The sequence below is a fragment of the Globicephala melas genome, chromosome 6 (genome assembly GCF_963455315.2).
Source record: "Globicephala melas chromosome 6, mGloMel1.2, whole genome shotgun sequence".
NCBI classification, from domain to species: domain Eukaryota; kingdom Metazoa; phylum Chordata; class Mammalia; order Artiodactyla; family Delphinidae; genus Globicephala; species Globicephala melas.
The window spans coordinates 4,231,558-4,248,818 of record NC_083319.1 but is presented as its reverse complement, the minus strand read 5'-3'; the positions used below and the strand labels follow the sequence as shown (position 1 = coordinate 4,248,818).

Sequence of the window (17,261 nt, the reverse complement as noted above, 5' to 3'; positions counted from 1 at the left end):
CTAGAGTTATACACACATACACTAACACCTTCCACCTGATGGTCAGATAAAGTAGACAAAGTGAGCTTTGGAAGAGTGAAATAAAGCCGCAAATTGTCTCAGGTCTCCATTCTTTTTTTTTTTTTTTTTTTTTTTGGCTGCAGTAGGAAAGGATAGCTTTATTACTTTGCCAGGCAAAGGGGGACACAGCGGGCTCCTGCCTCGAAAAACTACGTGTCCCCCTCAGGTCTCCATTCTGCAGTGAGGCGGGGTCAGACAGCCCCAAGTAGAAGCCCAGGTTTCTGATGCGGGCTCCCAAAAGGGGCCCCCTGCTCTCAGTCATTATAAGAACTTGCCTGCCGTAAGGTCAGAGGATGGACTGATAGGGTGAACTGAGACCCAAGGTCACCCATAACTCGTAACACCTGATGTACAGAACACCGTGTGGTTGAGGGCAAGGAATGTCTTTCTTTTTAAAAAAAAAAAAAACGGGGGGAGAGCACATTTCTTCAATATTAAAATATTTAGGTTCCAACAGCCTCAACTGACAGTTAAAAAAAAAAGCTAAACAAATTTACAGAGTAAAGAGTATTGGAAAAATCAGGCATGCTTTCATTAATTCCTTAAATTATGCAGGAGAACGCGCAGCTATGGAGCCCCTGGATTCTAGAACTAATGAAGCAAAACTGCAAAAAAAATTTTTAACAGCCTTTTGCTCCCTCAAGTCCTTGTTATAGGCAGCCAAGCGCTGGCTGCAGCTCTTACAAAGAGCAGACACCTACAGATGTGCGCACCCCTCCAGGAATCAGGAAGCACAGGGTCTGAGAGCTTCCCCACTTACAGTTCTGGAAGCTGAACCCAAATGTTCTGAACCTTGGCTTCATTCAGACCCCTTTATTTTTTCCTTATTTGGAGGGGAGGGAGTCGGAGCCCCCTGACTGCTTCTTCTAGGACAAGGGCTGGTAATTCTGTTTCGAATCCCTTTTTGAAGCTGAAAGAAGGTTGGAACCCCGCCTTCACTCAGCACTGAGAAAGGCCTCCGCTTTTAATATTGCATTACTGAGCAATCATTATAATCTTGCCCATAAATTTGCAGCTGGTATCGGTATGTGGTCCAAAGCTTTTAGAAGTATTCAGGGGAACAGCTCTCGCCGACTGGAGAAAGCGGGCCTTCCAATTACACAGGAAAAGTGCAGCAAAATGAGGAACATCTCCCTAATTAACTGGCCTCATTGGTGCCTCATTCTGGTTTAGATGTGAAATTTAAGGAAGGAGAAGAGAAGGTGGGTGGGGCGCGCTCGAAGCGAATCCCAGGCCACCTGCTCTCTGGGTTACTCTTTCAGACTCAGGGAGACGGCACCATCACCCAGGTGCAAAGAAACGAGGGCCCTGGAGGACCTCTTAGGGCAGCAACCCCACCCCACCGGTGCAGCTGTGGAGACCCTTCATCCCCGCATCAGTCCGCTTGGGAAGGAAGGGCACAGTGACCACGGCCTCTGCGTCACGGAGTGTGGGTCCTGGAGCATCCTCGAGATGGGAGCCCCAGGCTTAGCGCCTGCCAAAGATCTTCCTTCCCAGAGCTCTTGACTTTATAGAGGTTATATGCAACTGCCCAGTGGCAAAATGGACCACACTTTCAAGGCGAAACAGCACTTCTGGTTGAGAGCAAGCTAATGGCTGCAAATTCTGGCAAAGCAAGGAGTCACCGATCAGTCAGTAGCATCCCATGCCGGGATGGGACGCTGGTGAGGTGCATCGCGAGGGTCGCGGTTCTGACTTCCAGGAACGGCTGGATGCGGAGAGAGCAGTCAGTCCCTAATTAGAATACATCATCCATCTTCCTGACACTTCAGTGAAATGTCTGTTCCACTCTGGAGCTGCAGCTTTGTTCAGAGCAGGTTAATTGATATTCTGATGCCTTCGCTCGCCGTACCCCTGTGGCTCGCTTCTGTTTTATCACACATCAAAAAGGCCGTATGCTCAGGGCACTCCCTGCACCGGCACAGAGCTGGAGGTCTGCACAGCTGCGAGGGGTACGGTATCACAGGAGGGACAAGCACCGAGCAGATGTCACAGATGAAAAAACGGGGAAGAAAAGCAGCCAGCCAGCCTAGGGAACGTGGCGAGGCCCGGCAGAGCGCTGCCGGATGCCGAGTGGGCGGCCCGCCCTGTGTGAACACTGGCCTCTTCTGCCCTTCTGACTGTTATTAAAGCGCAATTAGCAACTTCCCACTGCAGGACTCTTGCCCTCTGGGCCCCCCGCCTGTTTGATGCGGTGCCCCTTGTCTCCTCCCCTCTCCTCAAAGACCAGAGCGGGGTGCTCCCCTGGGTTCTCCCTAGGACGCCCTGATCCAGCTTCCGGCTCCAACCGCAGCCTCTGGAGCCTCCATCCCAGGCGCTCCCCGGAGCCGAAGGCTGATTCCTCACCGTCCCAAGGAGGCCGACTGAGGCTGAAGGTTTGGACTCGATCAGACGCACTCAGCTCAGAGTGTGAACCGGGAGACACACCGCAAGAGGCATCATGGGCCACCACCTCCCTCGCTTTTTTCTGATGAAACGTTATACGGTTTCCCAACATATAAAAGAGGAAAAACCGGGAGATTTTTATCAGCCAGAAAAGAAATGCATATTAAAAGATCAAGTTTGGGAAATTGATATGTTTCAAGACAATCGGTGAGAACAATTTCGATGAATACAAAAAAATGTTGACATCAAATTGCCCCAGTACTGGTTCCTTTGGTTTATACAGAAACATGACAATCTTAGCCTGCCATGGCATCTTCGGACGCCTTCCACATGCAACTCATCTGAAAGGTGACTAGCGGGAAGTTTTACTTTGAAGTTTCATCTCAAACAATAGGCAGCAGCTGCCGGCATTCCTGACCACGTTCAAGCACGCGCTGCAGCAGGGTGAGACACTCCTGTAACTCGCCAGCACACTGGCTCTGCCGCCCCACCGAGGCTTGGCCTGGCCGTTTCCTGTGCGCAGCCCAAAAACGCACGTGCCCAGACAGGCTGAGACGGGCAGGAGAGATGTTTCTGAACAACCGACAGTGCCAAGTTCCACCCTTGCTAGCAAATCGGTGGACACAGGCCTGACGTTTTTCTATACAAAGGTGAATGTGGGAAAATCCGTACTCCTAGGTCTGCAGGTTAGAAGCCACTGATCTCCAGGGTGTTAAAATTTGGTAAAGCACAAACGTGAATGTCTAGGAGGCTTTTTATTCATTCCAAATAGCTAAGAAAATGTTTCAAAGTCAAATTCATATAAAATGTCTGTGGGGCCACTCTGCAGAGGAAGATACAGTCAGAAAAACACACTGTTCCACCCCCAGCAGACCAGTCCCACCCCAGCTCCAAGGCTGGGCGATGCCGAGATGACCCGCCGCAGAGATAACGTGCTTCACGGCATCACTGTCTAGTTCCCAGGTTCAGACACAGTGGCCTCTGGTTGAAAGCACAAGAAGTGGATAATCCAACAACGTCCAGTTAATGGGTCCATTCCTTTCAAACACTTCAGAGGATGTCTGTGGTGTGGACCCATCTCTTCAGAAAGACGATTAGTCTGTTAGGGTGTCAGTTTATCATATGCTGGTGCAGAGCAGGGGCTTGGGAACCAGCCTGTGCACTGCCAGCCGTGGGACTTTCAACCAGGGACTCAGTCCCTTGGGGCCTCGTTCTCCTTCTCTGCAAAACGGGGACACTAACAGCAATCTACCCCACAGCTGCTGGGACGAATAAATGAGGACCATAAACAAACAAACACATAAACAACAACAAAACAAGCACAGTGCCTGGCGATGGGGAAACGGCCCAGTCCATGTGAACTGGTTTTATCATTATTATACTTTTGAGCAAGGTGAACTCTGTTCTTTTCCTCTACCTCCTGTCAGGAAGGAACCCCACTTAAGACTGTAGAACTTGGGGACTTCCCTGGCGGTCCAGTGGTTAAGACTTCACCTTCCAATGCAGGGGGTGCAGGTTCAATCCCCGGTCAGGGAGCTAAGATCCCACATGCCTCAGGGCCAAAAAACCAAAACATAAAGCAGAAGCAATATTGCAACGAATTCAATAAAGACTTTAAAAACGGTCCACATCCCAAAAAAAAAATCTTAAAAAAAAAAAAGACTGCAGAACTTAATATAAAGAATTCATTTCAAAAGGCAATCTCAGGACTTCCCTGGTGGTCCAGTGGTTACGACTCTGCACCGCTGATGCAGGGGGCACGGGTTCAATCCCTGGACGGGGAACTAAGATCCAACGTGCTGCGCGGTACGGCCACAAAAAAAAAAAAAAAAAAAGGCAATCTCTTGGAAAGAGCAGTAAGTGGCATCCCAGATGTGAGCTGAGGAAAGCTTTCTAATCAACGAGGACTTGGGAAAAACACATTTCGGTAAAAGTGAGGGAGTCTAGCGAGTCGTGGGCTAGCGCACGCTCACTCCAGCGTGCTCATCCGTTTTCCAGTGCCTGCCCAGGAGCCACCTGGGGCGCCAGCCTGGGTCCAGCAGACGGGAAACAACAACCATGCTTTTACAGTGGGGTGGGCATTTCCACAGGAAGACCTGGGGTGCATTCATTCGTTCATGCACCCATCCGTTTATCAACTCATTGCCGTATTTATCCACCACTGTGTGTGGTACACTGTTCTTTCATGTTGAAAAGTTCAGAAGCCCTGGGTCTGGGGGCTTGTCCAATAGATAGCACCTGGGGGTGGTCAGTCACTGGTTCATGTAACTAACTACCCCCCCCAATCCGGCTGACCCAACTCTGTTACTTAGGACTCTTTCCTAATTGGCCATTTGACTTGTGCAAGGCACTGAACTTCATCTGTAAAACGAGAGGATTGGACCAGGCAACTTCTAGCAAAGACATTTATGGTCTAACAAAGATATTTTAAGAGTGAACAGCTACTCATAATTATGCAGGGAAAATAGGCATCAACCAGGACGAGGGACTGCCCTGCCTCTAAGGGTCTTTGCACATTAAAACATGATAATTTACTTGCAATCATGCAGCCTGATTCTCCTGTGAAATTCTGCCAGCTCTCGAAATCATGAAAAGAAGGGGGAAAGCCCCGTAGGCAGTGGGGGCAGACCTTGGGGGCCGCTGACGAGTTACCTGGGTCTGATCAACACCTGTAATGACTCTTCTCCCAGGGAATTCCGAAGTACACACTGAAGGTCAAGTGCTGGGTCTGAGCTGGGTGCACACGTCAGCCCAGAGCTCCTGGCCTCATTCTCAGAGGTTGCAGTGGCCCGAGTTCACTGACCCGATGGTTTCTCAGGCCTCATTCCTCTCTCTCCATTCCAAATCCACTGATCCTGGCACGGCTCGCAGCCAAGCAGCCAGCCTGTAGCTTCACGCCTCCTCCTCAAGCTGGTGCCCTCTCCCCCTTTATCCTGGGACCGCCACACCTGTCCATCTGGGCCCCGGTGCAGGGAAAGCACTGGCCATGGGCAGAGTTGTGGCTGGGTCCACAACTGGGCTCCAACACTGGAGCCTTGTGACCATCGATTACCTAAGCCTTGAGTCTCAGCCTGTAAGGTGGGGGCAGTCAGACCCACCTAAGAGAAAATCCCTGCAATGATCGCACAAGATTATTGATGACACGTGTGAGGACAAAGCTCCTGACCCAAAGCAGGCGCCTCGCAGACACGGGTGCCTTTCTCTCTCCTAAGAACCGTCTGCAGTGCGAGGGCATTTGCGTTTCCGCAGGACTGAAAGAGGCTGAATGTCCAAGTGGCTGACTTTACAAGGCTGCCGTTTCAGGCCCCAAAAGGTGGGCAGTAGTCTGGGGGACGCTCTGGGCCTCACCTTCACCAGGAACAGCTGTCCCTCCATCCCCTCTGTCGGTGGGTGCTGGTCACCACTGGTCCCTTTCCCTCTGTCCGGCTGCCCCTGGCGTGTCTGGGTCATTTCCTTCAGAAACACGTCCCATTTTCATTCCCTCTCTCCCAGTCAAAACAGCCTTCACCTGCGGGCTCAGTTCCTTGGGGACATTCACTCTCAACACACCCGGAGGCCTGGACCACTTTCCACATCTTCCTGGGCTCATCTCAGCTCAGGCCTGTGTTCTCCTGCTGCCAGAGACCAGACACCACAGTGTTGCTCCAGGAAAACCCGACCTGACCAGCTGTGGAAAGCGCAACGTGAGAGGATCGATGACGCGTTCAGAGAATGAGAACTCATCAGTCTAAAGACTAATGAATTCCACACAGTCTCAACAAATAAAAGGCACGCCAAAATATATATATATGTTTGCTCTGGTATTCTAACCAATACTCTCATTTATAATTAATATTATAGGTAGTATGTTTATAATTAAAATTGGGGGTACTTAATATGTTACAGATTATAGCTAAAAATCATCCACTTTAGTTTCCACAATTCTTCCAAATCCCACTGACTGACGGTATTAAGCTACAAGCGGACCCCCAGACCCCCACATACCAACTGTTTAACAATCTCCTTATCTGCAAAGTAGGGATAATGCTGACGGGCCCACACTTCCTGGTGTTCAAGGTTAGGTGCAGTGATGAGCGTACAGGGCCAGCTCAAGGTCTGGCCAATTGCAGGTGCTGGAGAACGGCAGCTGCAACCGTCTCCGGTCTCTGGCACACGCCATGTTTTCACAGTTGACAGCTAGCTGCAAAACTAAGCCACACCAAGAGCCTGGGAATGGGCGATTGAGGATGCCCCTCTGTTCCGTCCTCCTGGTGGGCGTTTCCAGCTCTCGGGAGGCAGGTCTCTGATCTGGCCCCTGGATCCGACCTCAACCTGCCAAGGGTGACGTGGTCGGTGGTTCTGAGTCCAATGCGGTCTCCAACATCACCGGGCCTCTCCAACGCTCTCTGCTGCTCCGAAGTCCACTTACAGTGGCTCGAACATCGGGCTCTGTCCTGCGTTCCAGCCATCTTTTTTCCCTCCCCGACGGCAGTTAGAAGGATCCTAAGGGCATCCCAGGCACCAGCTGCCCGCAGAGCACCCGGGGTGCCTGCTGCTTAGCCAGCAGATAGGTGGGCCACACACACCATGAACAAGCCCGAGACCACACCGCAGGGTCCAGAAACACCCACAAACGAGGGACCCACAAGGGGGTACTCACGGCGTCCAGCCCAGCCCGCAGAGCCCTGCCTCGCTGTGACGCATGCCGTTCAGTTTTCCGAGTGGAGTTCCGACCTCCCCTCCAGATGCCCAGCCATCCTGACTGCATTTGTGTTAGAGGAACACACAGCCCCGGGCCTCAGCAGAGCTGTTGATCAATAAACCCGCACTCCTCAGAGGACGCGAGTGACATCTACAAACCCGTGAGTGTCAGAACAACGGCAAGAAAATCCCGCGTTCCCACCGTCAGAGGATGAGAGCTGGGTAATTCATGCCAGCCCAGTGACGCCACCAGGAGAAGTAAAACAAACAGCGGGGGGTTCTGTAGACCAGAATCGGGCTTCTGCGTTCCGTTAGCGTTTCCACTATAAAACACTCACTCTCGTTACGGGCAGGGATGCGTCAATCTGGGACCAGACAGGAAAAAGTAAACAAGAGTCTAGAAATCTGCCAAGGAAATGTTAGACTCTCGGTTCTACAGTCAGAAGTGTGCTCCAGCAACATTTCCTTTATCATAAGTAACGGAGCATCTCCACGATATGAAATGAGATCAAAAAGAAGTTGACCTGTGAACGCAAAGTCTCACTTTGCATTTTCTGTAAAGGAAACACATGCACTGATCACGGGGGGCGGTGGGGAAGCGACCCCCTTCCAGGGTGCCTAGGAGACCTTCTTCTCTCTGACTTAGCAAGCTGGGGGCGTGGTCAAAGTTTTGCCTTTGGTGATGTCGTTCTGCAGCTCAAGGAGGGAGATGGCGAGGTGCCAGACACCGGAACTTGCTGGATTTCTGGAAGAGCAGTTCTTTTTTCAGGCAACACACGGATCCTTCCTTTGGGTCAGCAGCGGGGGTCCGGCACTGCAGCCTCCTTTTCTGTAAAGTGGGAGAATCACAGTGCTAAACGCCTACCTGCACCACTAGCCACGGGCCCGTGAAAGCGGGTACTCTGTTTCCTTCGTTCTGTTTTGTCCCTCACACAACCTAGAATGGTCCCTGTCACACAGTAGGTGCCGGTAAGTCTTGGTTGTTGTAAACCTCACAGCACAGCTGTGCGGATCTCACCAGAAAGTGCCTCTGAGCGTGGCAGTGACTTGCAGCATGTGCTAGTCAAGGCTGGTTAACCTTTGGTAACTTTACCTCAATGGACCCGCATTGCTGCCCAGCACCTGTGCTGGGCTCAGTGTTGGCCTCTTCGGTGTTTTGTTTTTTAAATTTTTATTGGAGTAGAGTTGACTTACAATGTTGTGTTAGTTTCAGGTGTAAGCAAGGTGAATCAGTTATACATATACCCATTCTTTTTCAGATTCTTTTCCCATATAGGTTATTACAGAACATTGAGTGGAGTTCCCTGCGCTGTACACTAGATCCTTATTAGTCATGTATTTTATATATAGTAGTGTGTATCTGTTAATCCCAATCTCCTAACTTGTCCCTCCCCCGCCCCACGTTTCCCCTGCGGCAGCCATGTTTGATTTCGAAGTCTGTGAGTCGGGCTCTGTTGTGTAGATAAGTTCCTCCGTATCACTTTTCATTAGAGTCCACACGTAAACGGTATCACACGATTTTTGTTCTGACCTTCACCACAGTCTCAGGCCTGACGAGTCACGGGCTGGGTTGATATTTCCTGAGCTCCCTGAAGGAGGGGCCTGCTTGCATCCCATTTAAGTAACCACAGGTCCCCGGGGAAACGTTCCGTTGTTCACGCCTCTGCTTTTTGTGGAGGCGTTGGGAAGACTTCCTGACCAGCGGCTGGGGATGAGGGGGTGCTTAGAACTCAGCACCCTGAGCGCAGGCAGGGCAGCGTCCCTCCGCAGGCCTCTGCTGGGCCGCCCCGGGGGACGCGGACGCAGCAGGTGAATCTGTGTTATCAGGGTGTGTTATCCGCTCGGGTCGGTGGGACTCCAAGCACCCTGGTTTGGGAAACAGAAAGGAGAGGTGCTGCAACACAGAGTGCGACCGAGGGGGGTGCCGACTACCACGTGAGCGTGCCGATCCCTGCCCAGGTCACACTAAAGGTCGCTGCCGACGGCCCCGCTCAGCCTGCAGGGGCTTCTGGCCTCACACCTGGCGAGAACCAGCTCTAACCTCCGGAGCAGTGAACTCCAGCCCAAGTGGACGCTCACAGAAGGAAAGAAAAGCCAAGGCCAATGGACAGAAGCCAGGGCCGGGGAGGCTCCAGGTAGTTTTGAAATTTCATTGTTTTTCCCTCCAGGCACTACAATTAAAAGACTGCTGGGACTTCCCTGGTGGCGCAGTGGTTAAGACTCCACGCTCCCAATGCAGAGGGCCTGGGTGCGATCCCTGATCAGGGAACTAAGATCCCACATGCCGCAACTAAGAGCCCACATGCTTCAACTAAAGATCCCACACGCTGCAACTAAGACCGGCACAGCCAAACAGATAAATTAAATTTAAAAAATAAATAAATAAATAAAAAGACTGCCAACTCTCATCCGTGCAGGTACGGGATGTTCCAGAGCTCACTGGAGCAATGACTCCAGAAGCATGCTGTGGGCTCGCTGGCGGGTCAGGAGCCAACCCCGGAGGGTACAGGACCCCTGCCTAACACACAGGGAGGCCCATGGGGGCAGCAGGCTTCCCCCACCCGTTAGTGATCCTGGTTTGCTCTCACTCGGCTCACTTCGCATGGGAAAGCGGGGTAACCTGCCCAGTGGGCCTCAGGGCCAGGCACGGTGCTTGTCCGACACGCTGCGCACCCCAGAGCCCTCGAGGCCTGCCTGCAATCCCCGGGCGCCCACACCGAGCCGCACTGAGGCCCGCCCAGCTCCCCCACCAGGTCCTGCTGCCGCCCACCAGCCCAGATGTGCGAGGGATGGCACAGGCCAGCAGAGGCAGACACGAGCCATCCGTGAAGGCCTCTGACTTTTCACGGGTGATGAAACTCCCAGCGCCTGACAAGCCATCATCGTTGGGCACAGCTGCTTCCTCCCCACAGCTGGGCGAGGTGGCTGGCCATACACGGAAACATCTCTTCTGTCTCTCTTAGCCTGATGGTCCCTGTCTGTGACATTCCAATCAGCCTGGTCCTGGTGATGCAGAAATACCTTTGTCAAAGGGATGGCACAGGGTCCCGGGTTCCCGGGCTGAAGCCGGGCCTGGCAGCCAGGTGTGGTGGCAGGTCCACACCTGTCCTGGCCCGCTGGTCCCCTGACCTAGGCTAAGTCCCTTCCTCCATTCGGACCTCAGTTTCTCCTTTCATAAAAGGTTTCAGGTAGGAATAGTTCTCAAGACAACGTTTAAAAAAAAAGTTGATGAGGGCTTCCCTGGTGGCGCAGTGGTTGAGAGTCCGCCTGCCGATGCAGGGGACACGGGTTCGTGCCCCGGTCCGGGAAGATCCCACATGCTGCGGAGCGGCTGGGCCCGTGAGCCATGGCTGCTGAGCCTGCGCGTCCAGAGCCTGTGCTCCGCAATGGGAGAGGCCACAACAGTGAGAGGCCCACGTACCACAAAAAAAAAAAAAAAAAAAGACAGATGCTTCTCTGTGTAACAAATACTCTTCAGAAGGATGTTCTTTCAAGGGAGTGTTAACAGCAGCTGACTCCAGGTCAGCTTGGTTCCAGGGAAGGGAGCCAAGTGGCTGGGGGACAAGAGTTTGAGGGGGACCTGGGTACCTTTGAATTTTGAACCATATGAATGTTCTGCAGTCAAGAAATAAATCTGTTCATTTTTTAAAGCAATCTCTCTGGCAGCGATATGAAGGCAGGATTAGGAAGAAAGAGACCACGGTAGCTGCAGGGAGATGGATTAGGTGTCAAAGAAGGGAAAGGGATTTTTGGTAATCCAAAAAAAAATGGAGAGCAAACGGTGACTATGGTGAAGGTGAGATTTAGATTCTCTTTGGTACTGAGCCTTTCCCCTCACATTTCCTGAACTCCCTGCCTTACTTCTTAGCTTCCCTTTGCCCTACAGATGTGGTCTCAAGAACTGGGCACTCCCGGACTCCAAGAACTCAGCTGCCCCTAAAGAAAAGTCAATTGGTCCCTGAACGCAGTGCCCACCTGCTTTCGATAATTCCAATACAAAGTGCTAATTTCTCTTTCTCTAATGTATTTGATGGTCACTTCAAAGACATTCTTCAAAGAGATTGCATGAGACCAAAAAAAAAAAAAAGAAAAGAAAGAAAAGGAAAAAAGGCAACATTAACTACAGAATCCTGAAGGGTTATGATTGCATTCTTTTTCCCTGAACACTATTCCCTGCCTCCGTTTTGTGCTCTAAATTATCAATTCTAGTCCCTGCGAAGTTAAATAATAATCATCACCATATAAATGAATATGCATATGTGCCATTTTTCTCCCTAAAAGCAAGAAAGCCTGTTTATTTTGGATGAGGGTTCGTTTTGTTTCTGAACAACCAGAGCACATAATTAGGACCTCATCTCTTACTCTTGAAATCCTGTCTCCACCGGGAAGAGATGAAAAAGGTACTGGATGTCCCTGGAAGCTCAGAGAAATTTTCAAACAAATTAAAGAAGATATTTCTTTGCTCTGCAGGTAACAATGGCTTGGACACGATCAGAATCAGAATGTCAGGCCAGAAGGAGCTCCAGTGCTCGAGCCCGAGTCCAGTGTTTTACAGATAGAGCAACAGAGGTCCCGGGAAGTGAAGTACTCGCTGTAGACACACAGCGTGTGATGGTCAGACAAGTACAGAGTGGCCCAAAGCATGACTCCATGTTTGTATCCTGGTTCTGGGACTGACTGTGGGGCTTTGTGCAAGACTCTGCAAGTCTTAAGCTGCTACATCCCTAAAACAGGGGTGATGACAGCCGCGAGGCTCCATTGCGCTGTCGTACAAAGGAAATGAGATCGCTGATGTGGCACTCAGCCCTAAACCGCCCATCAGTGGTCACCACCAACAGTATAATAATTACAGCCTCTCTGCGTGGGGTACTCTCAGTGGGGTGTAGGGGACCAAGTGCCAGACCGGGGCTCCCAAGCCTCTGTTTGGAGTCCAGACAACATCTGCCACCATCATCAGAATAAGAATGATAATGATAATGAATATGATAAATATTAAGACAAATAGTATTAATCCCACCGACAGTGTTAAGTGTAATGCACAGTACAGTCACAGAGTACGATGTAACTAACAGTGACATCACTTTGATATAATTACTTAGTAATGCTCATAAACGTTATGACCATTTTGAGGATGGTGGTAGCTGTCGGCAAGGACCTGGGATGCCTGGGCTCACGCTGTGTCCGTGCTGCAGGTGAGCTGTGCAGCCTGGGCTTTCAGAGAAGCTCCAGAAAGCCTTATGGAAGTTAAATGTGTGTTTGAGAGACTATTCTAGATTACTGAGGGCAAATCTGGGATGTCCAGTTGAAATCACAGAGAAAGTCATCCTATTTTCCCCAGAAACCATGACTCAGTGACTTACAGAGGTTAAAAAATTTTTTAAATAGACAATCAGGGCTTCCCTGGTGGCGCAGTGGTTGAGAGTCCACCTGCCAATGCAGGGGACGCGGGTTCGTGCCCTGGTCCGGGAAGATCCCACATGCCGCGGAGCAACTAAGCCTGTGCGCCACAACGACTGAGCCTGCACTCTAGAGCCTGCAAGCCACAACTACTGAGCCCGCATGCCACAACTACTGAAACCCGCACGCCTAGAGCCCGTGCTCCACACAAGAGAAGCCAACGCAGTGAGAAGCCTGCGCACCGCAACGAAGAGTAGCCCCCGCTCAACCCAACTAAAGAAGGCCTGCGTGCAGCAACGAAGACCCAGTGCAGCCAAAAATTAATTAATTAATTAATTAAAAAAAAGTACAGCCCCCATCCCGCTGAGGGGTTCCGGTCTGGGTGACTTGGGTGCACTCATACCAAAGAAGTGACACCCACCATGTGACAAGCAGTGCTGGTGAAGAGGAGAAACAGCTCAGCTCCGAAGAGCAAAGAGACGAAAGGCAGACCCAAACGCTTCCTGCCTGGGGATCCGCAAGGCCAGAGTTGAATTAGACTCGGCAACTCATAACCAATTACGGATTAAGGCAAAGAGCGTTTTGTACGAGAAAGTCCCGTCCCGTTTCCAGTCACTTAGGGTGCTCTGCCCTCCCCTTCACTCCTGACAAACGATTCTTTCACCATTTCCCAGATAAGAGGGTGACCGATGGGTGGGTCAGTTTTAGGAAGAGTTGGTCTGAGGTTGGTTGAACTAAGGTGGTGGTAGGGGTCGGGGGAGCTATATTCCCAGTCCTGCCTTGTCTGCCTGCCGGCCCCTCTGCCCAAGACAGCCTCTCCGCAGACTGCCCCGCCCCCATCTCGAGAGGCTTCGGTGACAACTCGACTCCCCGGGGCCTGGTTTCCCTTCACACTGTGTTTGTGGCCCCATCACGAGCCTCCCCAGTCGGCTTTGCTTTGGGCACGTGAGGCTCTGTCTCCAACTGCATGTGGTGAGCCTGGGGCCCAGGGTACCACCCTGCTCATGGGGAATTGAGAAGGGTGAGTGGGGGCAGGGGGCAGGGTCCCAGCAGGATGGACAATGCCGTGCCTACAGCGGGCACTTGACTGGAGTGGGTGGAATCGAGCCGGGGGGCTTGGGAGCCGGGTCACTGGGAGGGAGCTTGGTTACAACCAAAGTCTGTGGTTAAGTGGCCTTTCTCCTAACATTGCTGGAAGGTGGAGGTCTGTTTTTTATTTAGAACTGAAGAGAAAGGGTAGAAGTGTTTTTATCATCGTGTGAAAGTATCATTTAGGACAAGGGTTAGCAAACCACAGCCTGCTACCAGTTTTTATAAATAACGTTTTACTGGAACAAACCATGTCCTTTCATTTATATATCATGTATGGCTGCTTTCACATTACATCAGAATTGAGAAATTGCGACAAAGACTGTACGGTCTGCAAAGCCTAAAATATTTACTATCTAGCCTGGACAGAAAAGAATGTGTCTACCCCCGACGTAGACTGGCCTCTGAGCTCTGGGCGCTTGCCTAGGCCTGGGCAGTAAGAGACAATCAGCTCGCTGGGAACAATCTGAAGTCAGAGGAAATGAGGCTGTTCAGACCAGACTTTGAAACTCAGACTGCAGCTTACCTGAGGCTCTCTCGTGATTTAGACCCACGCGGCCGAGGACCATGCAGAGCACGCCTGTGAGAACTGCTCCTCCTTCACCAGTGCCCTGGGAAGGTGCCCAGGCATCTTTCCAGATGTGGGCCTCTCAAGCAATTTTTAAGCAAGAGAGTGTATGTATGTGTCTGTGCGTGTGCGCACACGAGTTCTGGTTCTGGGCAAGACAGAGTAAGCCCACTGTAACCTGTCACCCCCACTGAAAGCAGCTACGAAGCACGGACAGAATGCAAAGGGCGGCCGTCTGAGGACTCAGAGAGTATAAATACAGTAGTAGGTGAACTGGGGAAGAAGATCAAAGTTCAAGATCCCTGCAAGCCGGCGTCCCCGAGCTGGTCTCTCCAGGCAGCCTGAGACCTGAGATGGGCAACAGGGAGGGACAGAGACGGGGCCAGGAGCCCCTATTTCTGGCTCGAGAAGTAAGAAAGGGGACTCCTGGGCTTCCCTGGTGGCGCAGTGGTTGAGAATCCGCCTGCCGATGCAGGGGACACGGGTTCGAGCCCTGGTCTGGGAGGATCCCACATGCCGCGGAGCAACTAGGCCCGTGAGCCACAACTACTGAGCCTGCACGTCTGGAGCCTGTGCTCCCAACAAGAGAGGCCGCAACAGTGAGAGGCCCGCGCACTGCGATGAAGAGTGGCCCCCACTCGCCACAACTAGAGAAAGCCCTCGCACAGAAACGAAGACCCAACACAGTCAAAAATAAATAAATAAATAAATAAAATTAAAAAAGAAATGGGACTCCCAACACGCAGAGAGAGCAGGGGAAATCTCCCTGTGTTTTTTTTTCTTTTCTGTTTTTCTGCACTCCTGCCTTGAGGCCATCCTGCCTGACAAAGGGGGCCTGCGGGGGCCTGAAACTCTTACAGCGCAGGGGACCCTTCCTTCCCAGTCCCTAGAAAATGTAGCAAAGTCCCGTGAATTTTTCCTCTCACTGTCCTCCCACCACTTGGCCCTGGTCACAAGCATTGTCACAGGAAGACTGTGACAGAGCCAGGTAGATAAAGGCCCAGCTTTCTGGCCAAAAGATCAAATAGAGGGACACCAGGGAACTGGAGGTCACCAAGAAGACGGCAAAGAGGGGAGCGCGGGAAAGCAACCAAATGACGTCGTTTATGGAGCCCCGGCTCACCCCCGAGGTGTGCACGCATGGGGCTGGCCCCGAACAGCCTTGCAGCCTTCCTGAGAAATGACCTACAGCACGCCGCTGCCCAGGCCCCCCGGGTGGCACCCACGCAGCACAGAGCTGTAGAGGACCACACAGCTCTGCAAAGGCTTGCGAACAGAACTGAGCTGGAGACCACAGCCCAGAGAAGGTGGTTAGGACTTGCGACCGAGCCCAACTGAATCAATTGTCTGCTAAGACGAAAATATCAACATTCGCCGTAGGATTCAAGCAAGACCCAGAGTCTCAGGGCAATATTTTGCACGTTCAGGTACAAAATTACTTAGCACAGGGAGAACCAGGAAATTTCAGCTCACGTGGGACGGGACATTAGACACCACTACCAACGTGACTCAAGGGCTGGAACTGTCAGACAAGACAGTGGAGCAGCTATTACTGAAACAACGACAACGACAAAGCTCCCTGTAGACAAAGGCACATAGAAATCCTCGGCAAAGAAACAGAAGACAGAAAGGAGAACCACATGGAATTGGCAGAACTGAAAAATACAATAATCAAAATTAAAAACTCACTGGGCGGGCTCAGGAGTAGCCTGGAGATGAGAGAGAAGAGATTTAAGGAGCCTGAAGCTAGTTCAATACAAATTATCAATCTCATCAACAGAGAGAAAAAAAGATAGAATAAAACAAAACAGAACAAAACAACAGAGCTTCAGCGACCCATGAGAGAACACCCGATGGCCTGACCTTCATGCCAGTGGCGTCTCGGAGGGAAGAAGAAAGAGAACGGTGTGGGAATTTAGTTGAAGAAACAATGGCCGAAAGCTTCCCAAGTTTGGAGAAAAACATAAACGTATAAATTCAAGGAGCCCCGCAGAGAATAAATCCCAAAAAATTCACACCCAGACGCATCATAGACTTCCGAAAATACAAACAAAGAAAACAAGCTTGAAAGGGGCAAGAGAGAAAGGACACGTTATTTATGAGTTTGAATGACTGGATTTTCACCAGAAACCACAGTGTTAAAAGTGAAACATTCTGCAAAGGGCTGAAAGCAAAAACTGTCAGTCTAGAATTCTGAATCCCGAAGAAACTATCCTTCAGGAATGAAGGCAAAATAAAGACATTCCCAGATGAAGGAAAAGCGAGAGAATTAATTGCCGGCATACCTACCCTAGAAGAAGTGCTAAAAAGTTTTTCAGACGGAAAGGGACACTTGGAACATCAGGAAGGAAGGGGGAACAAGAGCAATAGTAAATACCTGAATAAATATAACAAACTATTCTCCTCTCGAGTTTTTAAAATATGTTTGACGATTGAGACCGAAAATTATAACATTTGCCCGATGAGATTTTGATGCATATAGATGAAAACATAAGACAACTACAACATAAAGAGAAGACAGGAAAGAGACCAATATTGCACATTCTGCCTGAAATGGTAAAATACCGACTCTAAGTAGACTGTGGAAATCTAAGTTTGCATATTGTAATTGTTAGGTCATCCACTAAAAAAAAGAAAAACAAAAACACCTACAAAGAGATAACAGTAAAACACACAAGGGAAAAATTAACATGGAATACTAAAAAATTCCCGAACACCTGATAGATGGGACGAAGACCAAATACACATTTCTTATAAATCACAATATCACAACCCCCGCCCACGCCCCAGGAGGCTGACCTCACGGACGGCCTCACCCGGACCCCTGCCCTCTGGCTTCACGGGGTCTGGCGGAAGAGAGCGCTGGCGAGAGGTCAGAGGATGGAAGGAGAGTTCGGGGGCCCCCCAGTCCTCCCTCTGCCCCTCCAGGTCCGGGGCGTCTCCCTCCCCACTTCTGCAGCTGTCCTTCCATTAAAGGCTCTCCTGTGACCCCATGGGGTGGGCCAGCTCTTTCCTACAGGAATCCCGATGGGCTCCCCAGAGGCCACCTTGCTATTTTTCCTCCATCCAAGGTGAAATCCAC

At 50.9% G+C, this 17,261-nt stretch overlaps 1 protein-coding gene across 2 annotated transcripts in view; it reads right to left on the bottom strand.

Moving 5' to 3' along the window:
• Positions 1-17,261, bottom strand: part of AK8 (adenylate kinase 8) — a 134,636-nt gene that overhangs the window by 96,151 nt on the left and 21,224 nt on the right. The window lies entirely within an intron of this gene.